The 16240-nt window shown below is 37.2% G+C and overlaps 1 protein-coding gene across 4 annotated transcripts in view; it reads left to right on the plus strand.

Moving 5' to 3' along the window:
- The window catches only part of LOC106068019 (serine/threonine-protein kinase MARK2-like), a 74692-nt gene that overhangs the window by 14216 nt on the left and 44236 nt on the right, over positions 1–16240 (plus strand). Inside the window, exon 1 of one of the 4 annotated variants that reach the window (XM_013227305.2) lies at positions 2555–2659. The exons of the other annotated variants lie outside the window; for them this stretch is intronic. The gene's annotated coding sequence lies outside the window, so the exon portion shown is untranslated. Of the gene's footprint in view, positions 1–2554; positions 2660–16240 lie in introns of those variants that run through there. 4 annotated transcript variants of the gene reach the window in all.

Consider the following 16240-nt stretch of genomic DNA (forward strand, 5'->3'; position numbering starts at 1 on the left):
GTGTGTTACCTGACATTCATTGAAGATGTAAATGTTGTTTGTCCTGGTGCTGGTCACATGACACCCTCGTTATCTGTCGGTTTAGATGAAGAAATGACAAAATATCTCTTTATAAAAATACATCTCTACGAGGATATGCCTATGTAATACAACAGTCTAACTACTCAAATAGAATATTGAAAAGCTTGAACGCGCTCACTATGGACATATCATTAACAAATGATATAAATTAATTTCAACAATAGATACTCAAGAGTACGTAACACGAAAGTTGAAACTAATTTACCGAATGATTCCAATTATTGTCTTCCCTTTTATTTATATTCTCTCTAAAATTAGCTTCTTTAAAATGAAAAAAAAGAATCCTCCAATATTATTTTTAACTTCCATGTCAACTTTAGTGTTATTGAAAATGTACAGTTGTTTCTTGAAATGTAAATATTCCATTGACAATTAAAACAGCCATAAGACGATTATCTTGACTTCTTATGATTTATTTATTAGTCTACTTTACTTTTTTTTTTTCTCTCCTCTGTTGACTCAAAATCTAGTGACTCCATTTTACTACTCTTGTTATGAAGTCTTAGAGCTACATTGATGCTAACCCTTACTTTCAAAAGTTGAGGGAAATGTCCATTTGTATTGTCCCTCCTTTAGGGTTCTGAGTGTATGAATTATCTAAGTCTGCTTCTACTAAGATTTTAATTGTAATACTTTCTAATTTAGTTTTAGATTACTTATAATATGAACGCTTCATTGAAAAAAAAAGCCTTTGTTTTGAGTATAATTTTTATTTTTGAGGCAATCAGAGCATTGTTTTGTTATAATCCAAGAACTTAACTAAATTGGGCATTCGTTTACTCGCCAGCAACTCACTCTTGAGCTCTTTAATGACCATGACCATCTCAGTTTTCTTCTTACTATTAAACTCCTACATCGACTCGCTCATCAACTCATCAAATCAACTCACTCTTGAGGTCTTTACTGATCATCTCAGTTTTCTACTTACTATTAAACTCCTACATTGACTCGCTCATCAACTCATCAAATCAACTCACTCTTGAGGTCTTTACTGATCATCTCAGTTTTCTACTTACTATTAAACTCCTACATTGACTCGCTCATCAACTCATCAAATCAACTCACTCTTGAGGTCTTTACTGATCATCTCAGTTTTCTACTTACTATTAAACTCCTACATTGACTCGCTCATCAACTCATCAAATCAACTCACTCTTGAGGTCTTTACTGATCATCTCAGTTTTCTACTTACTATTAAACTCCTACATTGACTCGCTCATCAACTCATCAAATCAACTCACTCTTGAGGTCTTTACTGATCATCTCAGTTTTCTACTTACTATTAAACTCCTACATTGACTCGCTCATCAACTCATCAAATCAACTCACTCTTGAGGTCTTTACTGATCATCTCAGTTTTCTACTTACTATTAAACTCCTACATTGACTCGCTCATCAACTCATCAAATCAACTCACTCTTGAGCTCTCTACTAATTATCTCAGTTTTCTACTTACTATTAAAATCCTACATTGACTCGCTCATCAACTCATCAAATCAACTCACTCTTGAGCTCTCTACTAATTATCTCAGTTTTCTACTTATTATTAAACTCCTACATTGACTCGCTCATCAACTCATCAAATCAACTCACTCTTGAGGTCTTTACTGATCATCTCAGTTTTCTACTTACTATTAAAATCCTACATTGACTCGCTCATCAACTCATCAAATCAACTCACTCTTGAGCTCTCTACTAATTATCTCAGTTTTCTACTTATTATTAAACTCCTACATTGACTCGCTCATCAACTCATCAAATCAACTCACTCTTGAGGTCTTTACTGATCATCTCAGTTTTCTACTTACTATTAAACTCCTACATTGACTCGCTCATCAACTCATCAAATCAACTCACTCTTGAGCTCTCTACTAATTATCTCAGTTTTCTACTTACTATTAAACTCCTACATTGACTCGCTCATCAACTCATCAAATCAACTCACTCTTGAGCTCTCTACTAATTATCTCAGTTTTCTACTTACTATTAAACTCCTACATTGTCTCGCTCATCAACTCATCAAATCAACTTACTCTTGAGGTCTTTATTGATCATCTCAGTTTTCTACTTACTATTAAACTCCTACATTGACTCGCTCATCAACTCATCAAATCAACTCACTCGTCAACTTGCATCGCCAGCACTCAGTTTCTAATGACGTCATACTCACCCTTATGAATTATCGATGCCCGAGATCAGTGGAAGAATTCCCACCCCCTCCCTCCTTTTGTCTGTTACCTGTCTCCCCATCACTTCCAGTACATGGCCTCGATCTTCACTGCGTTTGTTTCCCTTTCAACCCATCTTTGTTGCTAGGTAACGAGTATACATTAAGGGGGAGATTATTCTGACAGTGACGGACATGCTTCGTTAAATATGAATGAAGACTTAGTCGCTCGGGTTCAATTCAATGACATGCCACGGACGGTGCTAATTAAACCTTTGTCTTCTGTAGGTAAAAAACTTGTTTCTTTACCTGCATGGCCACTTATTTTCAAGGTATAGGTCCATGATGTAGACTGTCAGGGATTGTTTTGCACGTGGACTTCACGTGCTGGATACACAAGTCCTATCTTTGGTAAGATATGTGGAACTCTCATTAACATATATGTAATATGTTACGTAAAGGCGTGATTTAACGATAACATTTCTACCATACGAGCATAGCATGTTTAAAACAATAAATAGAACAAAAAAAAAAATATTTTTTAACAAAGATTTTATAGAGTGCAGTTGTACCAATTCGTTTGGAACAGTCATGTAATTAAATTTGTAATAGATCTAGACTAACAGATTGCCTTTGTGTAGCGTAATTTCAAGCTTTTAGCTTTCTCAATACGCTATGATCCTATCACTTGTCTGGACCAATTGGAAAGGGCTAGGGGTGAGAAAGAATGGGGGTGTCTGGGTGATCGCTTTTTAAATGTATCTATTAAAAAAAAGTGAGCGACCTAAATTCGAACTTGAGAGCTAAAGCTTCCTCAAGCTGATGCCAGGAAGCTACTTAGATGTAGATAGATAGATATTTAGAAACGTTTCTTTCTACAAACAATAAAGGGGACTAATTCAACTTATACCACCTTATCAGTCAAGTAAAAGTTCTTTCCTTTGTTCGAGATACCAAACAAAATAATTAATTACCAATAGTTTATCCTGTTTATTACCTAATTGGTTAATTTTTTAATTCCTTCTTGTGTTGGCATGTAAAAGAAAACATTGTGCAAAAATTTCAGCTTGATCCAAGAGGGGTGTCGGAGATATAAGCTTTGTAAAAAAAAAAAATGAAAAAAAAATTCTGTTGATGTAATTTTTCTCAATCTTCTTAATTATTGCAGTGCATAAATAAAATTTAATTATTTACATTTTCCAATTCTAGATTATCCACTTGAATGTCTTAGGATCCATTTGTTTCAGAAAACGTTATAATAATTTGGGGCCGAGGCTCTGAACTCAGGCTGTCTCTGGACTGAGGCTGTCTCTTGTCTGAGGCTGTCTCTGGACTGAGGCTGTCTCTGGACTGAGGCTGTCTCTGGACTGAGGCTGTCTCTTGTCTGAGGCTGTCTCTTGTCTGAGGCTGTCTCTGGACTGAGGCTATCTACTAGTTTGTTTCTTACTATCTGAAATATGTCATTTGTGAGATGACTGTCTTTATTGCAAGTCTTCATTGATTAAAACTATTTCACATTCTCTCAAATGTTTTGTCTATTTTCTGTGAAATCTATTTGATTGTCCAACTGGAGAAAGCAAAATCAACAAAAGAATATTTCTTTTTTTTTTTTTATTTCGTAAGGATTCGACAATTGTGCTTTATTTAACCAGGAAGACTGCAGGGAAAAAAATACTAAAAACAAGAAATAATATCAAAAATACTTTTTTTTTTAAACGAAAATACCTCTTTTATACATTTTATAGAAAGATTTTTTTCTCTGAATGACTAATTATGTTAAATAAAAACAAAAAACAATGGAACAATTTTTGGCTTGCCTCATTTCCTCCATCTTTTTTTGAGAACGAATGCTGGATACGCGAATGTATCGATTTGATAGACTTTATAAAATTCCAATAATGGGCCTTTAGATTTAGACTTAGAAGACAATGCGCAAAATTTTCCTGAACATTAATTTTTTAAGCTCTTAAATCAATAAAGCCTTACATTAGGAAATTCCCGAACGCGATAGTCCTTTCCAGAACGCGATAGTCCTTTCAAAGCCGATCTAGGCCTATTTCTCAAGCCAAATTTAAATTTATTTTATTTTTTTACTTTGAAAAACTATAACGGTCAAACATAGAGTTTTCCAAGTGTGGCCGACGAGGTACTAATACTTTTCTCAGTGTCCAGGTTTCACCTTCCAACTTCCGTCCACCCTCTATGAAGTTGTCACTTGAATATTGGTATTGCAAAAAAAAAAATAAAAAAATTATAGTCTGAATTATAGTCTGATTTTTGTTTTTACCACGCGAACGTTCCTACATGTGGTTGTAGCATTCAGATAATGCTTTATAAGCGATCCAATTGTGGCAGAAACTTTCATGTTATTTTGAAGCCTTCTGGACTTTAATATCAAGAGATGTGAGCAGTACTTGAGTTCTACATGGTGATTTCTACAGCAAAGTTTAGATAGCTTGGACCATTGTGGCACGGGAAGGGAAGTCTGGACAAATCTCAAACGCCCAAACAGGTGGGACGAATGATGGCAGCTAGACTGAAAGGACACTGTCCGATAGGTGCTTACAACGCTTGGATTCGAGAGAATCACGATCCCAGATGTCGACACTATCACACAGAAGACGAGACAGTAGACCACATCCTCTATGATTACAGGATGCTCAGAGACACAATCGAAGATACGACTAGTCTTGAAACAGAACTGTTGCATGCGATGGTTTTGCCCTGTAAAGAGACAAGCGAACCCTAAAGAACACTACCATATACCTGGACTGTGCTATAAGGGATTTAATCTCAGCACTAGCCTTGGTACATGGAGGCTAACACATGGCGTGGGCCGCGCATGGAATGTAGTGACAGAACTGATTACTTAAGCGCTATATTAATTGTGATGATCATTGAATCAGACTGGATGGTTTAGAGAAATGTTTGACCAAACCTTTGGATAAACATATTTACAACGTTTGATTAGCACAGCCATTAACTTTCTGCGTCTCTTTATGCGCGATACATTGTCAAGTTAGCGTCCTCTGAATACATGGTAAGTTTGTTGTTCATCGATGGCTTACCTGTATGAGTGGTCTGCCATACAGATGTTGGTTATGTTCGGCTGTAGTTGTGGGCGCAGTGTCTAGTGGGTGAGCGACATTTCTGTTAGGGGGATAATTTAAAGGTGTGTACCCTGTTCTTAGTTTGAAGATTGTAGATTACTCATTATTGGGCAGGAAATAGATACTATCCAGTCTGTTTTGGAGTGGTCATTTCTTTGTACATAGCTCTGCCTATGCTTCCTGGTGTCAATTTGGTTTGGAGTGGTCATTTCTTTGTACATAGCTCTGCCTATGCTTCCTGGTGTCAATTTGGTTTGGAGTGGTCATTTCTTTGTACATAGCTCTGCCTAGGCTTCCTGGTGTCAATTTGGTTTGGAGTGGTCATTTCTTTGTACATAGCTCTGCCTAGGCTTCCTGGTGTCAATTTGGTTTGGAGTGGTCATTTCTTGGTACATAGCTCTGCCTTCCTGGTGTCAATTTGGTTTGGAGTGGTCATTTCTTTGTACATAGCTCTGCCTAGGCTTCCTGGTGTCAATTTGGTTTGGAGTGGTCATTTCTTGGTACATAGCTCTGCCTTCCTGGTGACAATTTGGTTTGGAGTGGTCATTTCTTGGTACATAGCTCTGCCTTCCTGGTGACAATTTGGTTTGGAGTGGTCATTTCTTTGTACATAGCTCTGCCTAGGCTTCCTGGTGTCAATTTGGTTGAGCAACACCTTTTTGTGATTGTGATGTCACATTGACTTGAGAGTGAGTTAGCTTACTGGTCTATCTGGTTGTTCCATGGATGACCCCGTTTTTGACAGTCTATCAACTTTTTCCTTTCCCGTGATTCTTTTGCGGCCAGGAATGTAGTGTGACTGTTATGTTCAATCAACATCAGGATTCAAACTGAACCCAATTATTTGATAGCCAAGCTGTTTATACCTATCAGCCACTCATCCCACATTTTAAAATGTACTTATTTTGTTCAGTAAAATCACGAGTCTATATCTCAAACAAAAACTTTTCCAAAATATAAAATCTTCAATGTTAATATTTTTGTAGCATATTATCTAAGCCTCCGCTCTGCGCAAGCACTTATGTAACTGTATACACCGTTCATCGTCAGTCGTTGAGTCGTTTCAACATGGAAAGTGTTTAAAGTACAGACTCATTACATATTTTACACCAGACACAGTTCCACATCAAGGCAATGACTGGTATTGACAGTGACTCCACTATTAGTGCATGTGTACACTTGCGATTAACCCAGAACAGTTAAGTCAACACTGCCACAACCAGTTGTCATTAACCCTGTTTGATCTGCGTACACCCACTGATTCATTGCATTGTCATCCATCAAGTAGGTGGACTAGATAGACGGTGAAGTTGTGTTCTAAACTTCCAGTTGTCTGATCACATTTGGACTAGGTCAATACTAACCTCTTGTTCAGCACTGATCGATGTATTGTCCCAAGATATTTGTTCAAACATGAAGTGTATTTATGTTAATATTTGTACGTTGGGCCAGACTGAGATCGTGTGATGCTCTAAGCTTAACTAGTCTATACTAGGTGCTTCCCCCAGCTCTATGCCTGTTGGACTTAAAAACATTTGACTGTGAACATAAGATCTTGTAAACATTGTTTTGTAGAATTCACAGATAATTTATAAGGAAATATTTTTTATATTGTAATATATCTGTTCAAGACAAAAACATCTTTATATATTGTATTAAAAGCTCTCCTCCAGCCCTACTCCTACTGGCTGGTCCTGTGATAGATGCGATTGATTTTATTGTACGAATCCTTTGTATTACACATTATCCTACAACGATGATCATAAGAAACTATATAAAAAGAAGGTAACCATTGAACCCCCTTACATTCTCCCTCCCTAATGAACCTATTTAAACCCTTGACACTCTCTTTCCGGTTTCTTTGAACAAAGTTCGTGAAAAGTTCATTTACACATTTACTTTCAAGGCATCAAACTGCAATGCTTATAACAAAGGTCGGCCTTTCCCATCACATGAGCCGTGTCTATTTCAAAATAACTCTATGATTCAAAGTACAACTTCATATTCGCCCCCACCAATGTCCCATCTGGTGCACTCTTTCCTTTCCTTGGCACGCTTCTGTTCAACAGTTAAAAGTCAACGATCATATCAACTTGCATGTGTGTATTTGTTCTAAATATGCTTAGATATTTAGACAACTAACAACTCTGTGTGTACTATAACTTAGCGTTATTGTTTCTTAATTTTAAAATTAGTATATTTCGTAATCACTATGACAAGGACTATGGTAAATTTTTTTTTCCTTTTAAGTAAAGTAGATCATAACCCAAACAGTATTTTCCCCACAATCGCTTTATTTTAGCGCAGCTTTACCCTAGGATGTCCAGAGGACGCGCTTAGTATGCAAATATTTTTTTAATGCTTGTTTGTGCCACATTGTCATCAAAATCATCCACTTATTGTTAAGACATATGCTGGTAGACTAGCAAACACTGGCAGTCAGAAATGATCTGAACTTAGAAACGTGAAACATGACTGGCATTGAACAAATTCTCAATGTGTGCAGTCCATGGACTACAACTCGTCTAATGAAAAATAAAAAGATTTATTGCTGCATAGGCGAACACCTGTATAGAAAATACAAGAAAAGGCAGAAAACTGTAGTCCAATAGGTTGCCAACAGTGGCGTAGTTAGGGATTTGGGTGCCGGGGTGCTTGACCTTTTTAACTGCTCCAGCATTTTATATTTGACATCATGACATGAGATAATAGCGTAATATTTAATGTAATTTATTAATGTATTTAATTTAATTTTGATGGGCCCTCATCAAGTGTGGGATTTTCAAATTTGGACCCCCCTGTCCCACCCTTGCTACGCCACTGGTTGCCAATGTGTACAGCTCTATTAATATCTAAAATCTAAATACTATTTGACTAAAGAATTTCAACTGTGTAAGAACTTTTTGACTAGATCTAGATATCAACATAAACATTTCAAAAGAATTCTTCTGGTTAAGGAAATAAGTATCCTATATCACACATGTCTCTTGACAGCTTAGGTTTAACAGCCCAATAAAACTTTACATAGGTAAATTTAAATAAGAGTGATTCCCAATAACGTTTTTTTTTTTTTGCTTTTCACATTACGAATTATCTAAAATTCTAGTTAAAAACTGGGGATTTTGCACTTTGGGAAAATAGGTATCTTCATTTATTTGGGGAAAGTCAAGGCAGTTTGTCCTTGTTCTTGCCACCTGACACTCTCATATCGAAATATTTGTTTCCAGTAGCTTATTAGTTTCTTAATGGACTCGTAATGTGTACGATTTAATTTCCCCACTTTTCATTCTACTGACACTATCACTTTCTGTTTTTCTTGTGTTCATGTTCTTGCATTATTTGTCTGAAGAAGGGGAAGAACCTAACGCAGACTTGTTTTCAATTACAATCGATAAGATTGGATTTTTGTCATTTAAAAACCTTTCTACCAAATATAAGTTTATTCAATTGTAGTAAAAAAAACAAAAAAACAAAAGGCAAATTAATATCCACGTACCGCGTAGCATCCCACTCGTTATAATCCTTAAAAAAATGTCTTGAACACATTCTGGTTAAAATGAAAACCTAGAAACTAACCAGAGATACTTTACCATGCAGCCCTATAGATCATGATAGCAAACAGTCAGTGGTGTCACGTCCCCCCCCCCCCCAGGAAACAAATCTTGTTTATTTTGTGTCTTTATGTTGAACAATTAAACTGTTAGCTGATTAATTTATTGGTAAGACCCAATTTTAAATTATACTAGTGTTTCTCAGCTTCCAAAAAGGCAAATCAAGCACTGAACAGGTTTACGCCCTGCAAAACATCATCGAGCAAAGCCTGGAATACCAACAAAGGAAGTCGATTCGTTTTGTATATTTAAAAAAAAAAGTTTGATAGCGTCCATCGAAATCACTCTTGAAAATAGCAAGAGAATAAGGGTTCCCATAGCGTAAACCTAGTTCCCATAGCGTAAACCTAGTTCCCATAGCGTAAACCTAGTTCCCATAGCGTAAACCTAGTTCCCATAGCGTAAACCTAGTTCCCATAGCGTAAACCTAGTTCCCATAGCGTAAACCTAACAGAGTTGGATTTGGCAGAAGTCATTGCATCACCTTGACCTACAATTAAATGTATACACCATATAACGAATAGAGACGCCCTCAAAGCTACACATATTGGGTGTACCCAGTACCCCATCAACATTGGTCCTACAGATGTTGAACTAATAGAAAAGTGAACCTATTTAGGCAGTGTAATCTCAAGCGGTGGAGATGCTTATCATAGTGTAGCATGTTGGATTTGAAAGCAGGAGCCGTCTTTCAAAAAGTTTGGCCTATCTGAACAAACAAATCAATTAGCCTGGAATTAAAATCCATATACTCAATCATTGTCCCAACTACCAACGCTTAGAGACGTGGAAGGTTGAAAAGATGCTGAGAAGTGATGACTGAGAAGGATCCTACGAATAATAGAACGAGATAATGTTACCAATAAAATCTTTTCCCGCACAGGCTTTCGCCGTCTAAGGGAAGTGACAACTGAACGTCAATTGATATTTTTATTTGTGAGACCTATCATTAGACTAGACGAAACAAGTTTACCAAAATCAGCCTTAACATAAAAGCCGAGAAAAAGGGGAGCAGCAAAAACATGTCCGTCCATGTTTTAGAAGTCCTAAATGTCGTGGGCACCAGCTGTAAATTGGCTTTGAAAGTGTCGCCTTAGACTGATCTCTGTGGGGTCAGCTTGCGGTCCTATGTGTTGAATGGCGCATGTTGGGCTTATGTCTCTGTGTTTCTCACATTTTACAATAAAAAATGTTACGTTCGCCACTCAACTGACCAGATAAGATACTACAGGGAACACTCTAAGCTCACTCAGAGTTGTCCGGGGCGAAGCCCCAGGCACCAAGCGTTTTTCTACATTTCTGAGCTTCTGGAACTCTTTCTCCAGACGTCGACAGCGCATTATTTTTCTCATGATAGGGAGATTACAAGTGACAACGTAAGACCTTCAACTATGTGGTTCAGGGCACAGAAGAAATCTTCTACGAGTTACGTTATGCTTTCAGTTTCTGTCACCACACTTCTATGTGTCTCAAGGGACGATCTTTTCCCTTTGCAACTTCTTGTGTGGCTAAAGAGGCCAAACCTTGATACAAAGCTGCGGTCACAGGTTAAGCATATGTAATCACCAGGCGCCATTGCATTTTCGCCCTTGCTGCTGTTGTGTATCGCATCTGCAATCCGAGACCCTTCCTTTATGCTCGTTCTCCATGTGGATCTATCCAGTGCAACTTTTTAACCAGCTGCTAGTGTCGATTTTGAAGAGGTTCATGTCGCGTTTGCATACATCCGTATACAGTTAAAGTGTTAGATCGCCATACAGAATGTCTTGTGGAAGTCGACCTACTGGCATTTTACGAACAAGGCCAATTGGCCAAGGCGTCTGCTGCTGATAACACAGCGGATGTCCTGGCACCCTGCTCTTCCTAGCATTTCCTCATTAGTTATTTTATCTTGCCACCTTATTTTAAAGATCCGCCTTAGGCATCGGAGGTGGAAGACATTCAGCTTTTTTTTCCTGCCATGAGTAGGTTGACCATGTTTCACTTCCATATAGCAAAGTGCTCATCACACAGGTCCGGTAGACTAAGGCTTTAGTATTGTTAGTCAGCAATATGTTGTCCCACACTCTTTTCTGTAACCGTGACATGGTGGCCATTGCTTTGGCTATCCTGTTGTTAATGTCTTTATCCAGTAGAGTGTTGTTGGATATGATGGAGACAAGATAGCAAAAATGGTCAACTATTTCTGGTGGTTGGCCATGAATGTTTACTTGAGGTGCAGGTGTTCTCGACTAGTATCGTAGTCTTGCTTTGACTAATATTTAAGCCGAACTTCTAGCAAGCAGCAGATAGTTTGTCAACCATTGACTGAAGCTGAGTATCAGAATCAGCTATAATAGCTGCATCATCAGCATACAGGAGTTTCTTGATAAGTATCTTCCTAACCTTGATCTTAGCCCGCAGCATTGATACATTAAATAGTTTTCCAGAGGATCTTGTATGGAGAAACACACCTTCGTTGATGTCGTTGTACGTATAATGCAGTAGACAGGAGAAGAATATGCCAAACAGAGTAGGTGCGAGCACACATCCCTGCTTGACACCACTGCAAACATCAAAAGGTTGTGACAGGGCTCCATTGAATTTGACAGTACATTTTGTTTTCTTGTGAAAGCACTCAATGAACCTCGGTAGTTTGGGAGGGCATCCTATTTTCCTTAGGTGTTTAATAAGGCCACTGTCACGAGTCGAGTCTGTGACCTATTTCGACCAGTTTCTAGAAGAGAGGTCAAACCAGTGCAAGTGTCCAGCGTAAACAAGTTAATTTTAGGTATCCAATCAAAGAAAGGGGTTAAGGAAAAAAATAGCACACGTCAGCTTCTAGAAGGTCTACGTTACTAAAATAATTATCTGAGAAGGTTCCATGATTCTGGAACGTACGATCAAAGAAAGTATAAATTATGGGAAAGTCAGTTGGACGGGGTCCTCGCATAGTAGTAATTCTTGTAGAGCGATGGTCGTCGCTTAGTTATCGCTTAAGTCCTCTCTTAGTAAAGGTTTAGCTAGGTTTTGTGATATTAGCGGGTCCATTTAATTAAAGTTTTATTAGTTGAAGTAATATTATCTGAAGTTATATTAGTTGAAGTTGAAGTTATAATAAGTGAATTTTGTATGTATCTTTAATTTTTATTTATAAAGTATCAAGTCAAGTTGTTGTTAAATTGAGAAGTTAATTTGATGTGAAAGTTGAAGAAGTATTATTAAAGAAGTTTCGAAGAAAATACAGAGAGATGTTTCTTCACTTCATTGAGTTATCAAGTTTGATAATATAATCCCCGGCAAGTGGGATCGTCACAGTCACTTCTGCTAACCATGTCAAAAGCTTTAGTCAGATCAACTACAACAATGTAAAGGGGTCTCTCTCTCTGAATTTCTCCTGCAATAGTCGTAGAGAGGTAATCATGTCACCACACTACCATACGCTGATATTGCATCAACGATCACATTTGTATTAAGTTAAATATATAAAGTATATTTTTATTTATTTTATGTTAGGCTGTGTTTACCATAAAAAAAAACAACACATGGCCCAATCAACAAAAAGATTGTAATCTAACATATCAAATGTCAAGAGATACATAGTTTATATCTCTCAGTTGGTATTCAATAGAAAAAGTTCTGAATGACCAAACCCAGGCTATACAAACCCAGGACATAAAAACCCAGATTATGAAACAAAACCACGTTCTTCACTGTTTCTTCTCAGTGATTGCAAATTTTTATAAAGCTTATACCAAATCTGTCTGTCTGTCTGGTAAAAATTGTGTACACGTTATTTCTCCAACACCCATTCTCGGATTAAGCTGAAACTTCGCACAATTATTCATTGACATAAGACATGAATCAAATGTTTGTGTTTAATGTAACCGAGTGGACACTTCATTACTGGTAATTCATTATTTTGTTCAATAGCAACAAGGGAAACTAATACTTCAGTATTCACAGATATGGCTAAATTTGTTGTTCAGTATTCACAGATATGGCTAAATTTGTTGTTCAGTATTCACAGATATGGCTAAATTTGTTGGGTTTAGCCCTTAAAATAAATTGTTAACGCTATCTCTCCCTCACGCATTCTCCGACCAAGTTGATACTTACAACAATTATTTATTAATAATAATAATTATAATAATAACAATAATCTTTATTGTCCATATGGAAAGTTGTCTTACAATTTGTGCATTACACCAAACAAAAAACATTATAACTATAAGAAACCAAAGTGTACATTCACACCAGACTCACTCATAATTTACATGTGACAAAGTTTATTTCAGATTGTTCTTATTTAATGATTTGATTGCCAGGGGAACAAAAGAGTGTTTGTGTCTGTTTGTCTTCGCTATCGGTGTCTTGTATCTCTTTTGTGATGGTAAAATGATAAAATTCTGACCCAAAGAGTGATTCTTTATTTGTACCTAACAAAACATGAATCAATAAACAAAAATACTTAATTAGTCAATTAATTATTGATAATTAATTATTGACTGTGATATCGACTAAGGGAAATAACTTGTACATTCTTAATAGACAGAGTTCTTCCCCTTTAGATAAGCTTTGTTTTTTTTTAAAGATTTTTTTATTTTGCTTTGTAGTTAATTCTCTGGGTCATTGTGTCCAGTGTTATTTTTGACTCCTTAATCCCTAGTGCAACTTCTGATACTGTCGGAAGGATCATATTTTTGGGTCATCTTCAAAGACGCACCTAAAGGACTTGAGAAAAAAAAAATCTCACTGCCGTGTCTAATAAAAGCAAGTCGCCAACTCTAAAATAACCAACTGGGAGATTATCTGGGACTGGATTTCAACAATGCGAACTATTCCATCGTGCACCAGGGATCACCGTGTGGCCCACACTAGTGTCCAAAACATGAACTGTTGCCTGAACTGTATTGTCTTTATTTATAACTTGAGTTGTAAAACTAGAAACTGAATTGAATTTTCAGCAATTAACAATTGAACTGGAATTCCTAACGTATTGCCAACACTGGGACCGTTATGATATTGTTTTAAATATTATCTTCTAGCATTAAATTTGGTCTTGACAAGCTTTATCGTAAATACACTCATGTCCGCGTATTTACGCATGTTCGGGTATTTCCGCCTGTATGCCATATTCATTAAACAGTTTAATAAAGAAAGAGTCGTTTATTTTGCGCGCAGTCTTCTAGGTTTGATCTATAGGAGTATCATTAGAAGTTGAAATGCTCAGTGGATTTATCCATTGGCTTACCCAGGATTTTTTTGGGTGCTACCGGGGTGGGGGGGGGGGGAAGAGAATTTAAAAAAAAAAGAAGTGTGGGCCGGTATGTTTCGCTTATTAAATCTAGCATTCATAAAATAATAAGTGTAACTTATTTGTTGCTTCAAATAGACAAATGATTTTTGAAGAAGAGATTTGATCTACAAAAATACGTAACTTTCTTATGCATCCTGTTTGTTAAGGTATTGGAAGTAACTATTGAAGTAGCTAGGTGTTTATATAAATATACTCAGATACTTCAGTACTGAATTAAAAACAAAATCTACATATATACCCTACACAATGTGAGAGCAAATTAACATCCACTACCCACCCATGTTTTCATATTTTGTTTTTTAATATATAAAAAATTCTGGGCAGATAAAGTGATATGTTCTACAGTCTACTCTAGTCTGAAGCTGAAATCAAGAAGACTTTACAGAAACACATTTCATTAAATAAGTATTTCCGTAAAAGATACATTACATGCATTATAGTGATTAGTAACAACCCCCTGAATAGGGGACTATCGCTCTCAATATTATAGTATTGACTGCAAATTAAAGTTAGTGCATGCCCATTTCATTGCCATAAGTTTTCATGAAACTAATAACAAATGTATACACAAACAAGTAAATAACACTTTCTTTTTTAAATTAGTTCTATTGGCCTAGGTTAAAATAAAACATATTTCAGATTGACTTGGTCTACGCTAATTTAAGTTTGCTTTTCTTTGCTTTAAAGTAAAGTACACAGCTACCACGCTCAATGTTCAGAGGCTAAACTTACCAAGGCGTCAACAATCCTTTCAGAGGCTAAACTTACCAAGGCGTCAACAATCCTTTCAGAGGCTAAACTTACCAAGGCGTCAACAATCCTTTCAGAGGCTAAACTTACCAAGGCGTCAACAATCCTTTCAGAGGCTAAACTTACCAAGGCGTCAACAATCCTTTCAGAGGCTAAACTTACCAAGGCGTCAACAATCCTTTCAGAGGCTAAACTTACCAAGGCGTCAACAATCCTTTCAGAGGCTAAACTTACCAAGGCGTCAACAATCCTTTCAGAGGCTAAACTTACCAAGGCGTCAACAATCCTTTCAGAGGCTAAACTTACCAAGGCGTCAACAATCCTTTCAGAGGCTAAACTTACCAAGGCGTCAACAATCCTTTCAGAGGCTAAACTTACCAAGGCGTCAACAATCCTTTCAGAGGCTAAACTTACCAAGGCGTCAACAATCCTTTCAGAGGCTAAACTTACCAAGGCGTCAACAATCCTTTCAGAGGCTAAACTTACCAAGGCGTCAACAATCCTTTCAGAGGCTAAACTTACCAATGCGTCAACAATCCTTTCAGAGGCTAAACTTACCAAGGCGTCAACAATCCTTTCAGAGGCTAAACTTACCAAGGCGTCAACAATCCTTTCAGAGGCTAAACTTACCAAGGCGTCAACAATCATTTCAGAGGCTAAACTTACCAAGGCGTCAACATTCCTTTCAGAGGCGAAACTTACCAAGGCGTCAACAATCCTTTCAGAGGCTAAACTTACCAAGGCGTCAACAATCCTTTCAGAGGCTAAACTTACCAAGGCGTCAACAATCCTTTCAGAGGCTAAACTTACCAAGGCGTCAACAATCCTTTCAGAGGCTAAACTTACCAAGGCGTCAACAATCCTTTCAGAGGCTAAACTTACCAAGGCGTCAACAATCCTTTCAGAGGCTAAACTTACCAATGCGTCAACAATCCTTTCAGAGGCTAAACTTACCAAGGCGTCAACAATCCTTTCAGAGGCTAAACTTACCAAGGCGTCAACAATCCTTTCAGAGGCTAAACTTACCAAGGCGTCAACAATCATTTCAGAGGCTAAACTTACCAAGGCGTCAACATTCCTTTCAGAGGCGAAACTTACCAAGGCGTCAACAATCCTTTCAGAAGCTCACCCATTATCGACCATTCCTTTGTGGAACGTCGCGGCGGACTTGTTGGAAAACATCGCCAGGTCCCTGTACCATCTTCAGCCTGAAAGATAATAT

Source organism: Biomphalaria glabrata, chromosome 6 (assembly GCF_947242115.1).
Source record: "Biomphalaria glabrata chromosome 6, xgBioGlab47.1, whole genome shotgun sequence".
Taxonomy (NCBI): Eukaryota; Metazoa; Mollusca; class Gastropoda; family Planorbidae; genus Biomphalaria; species Biomphalaria glabrata.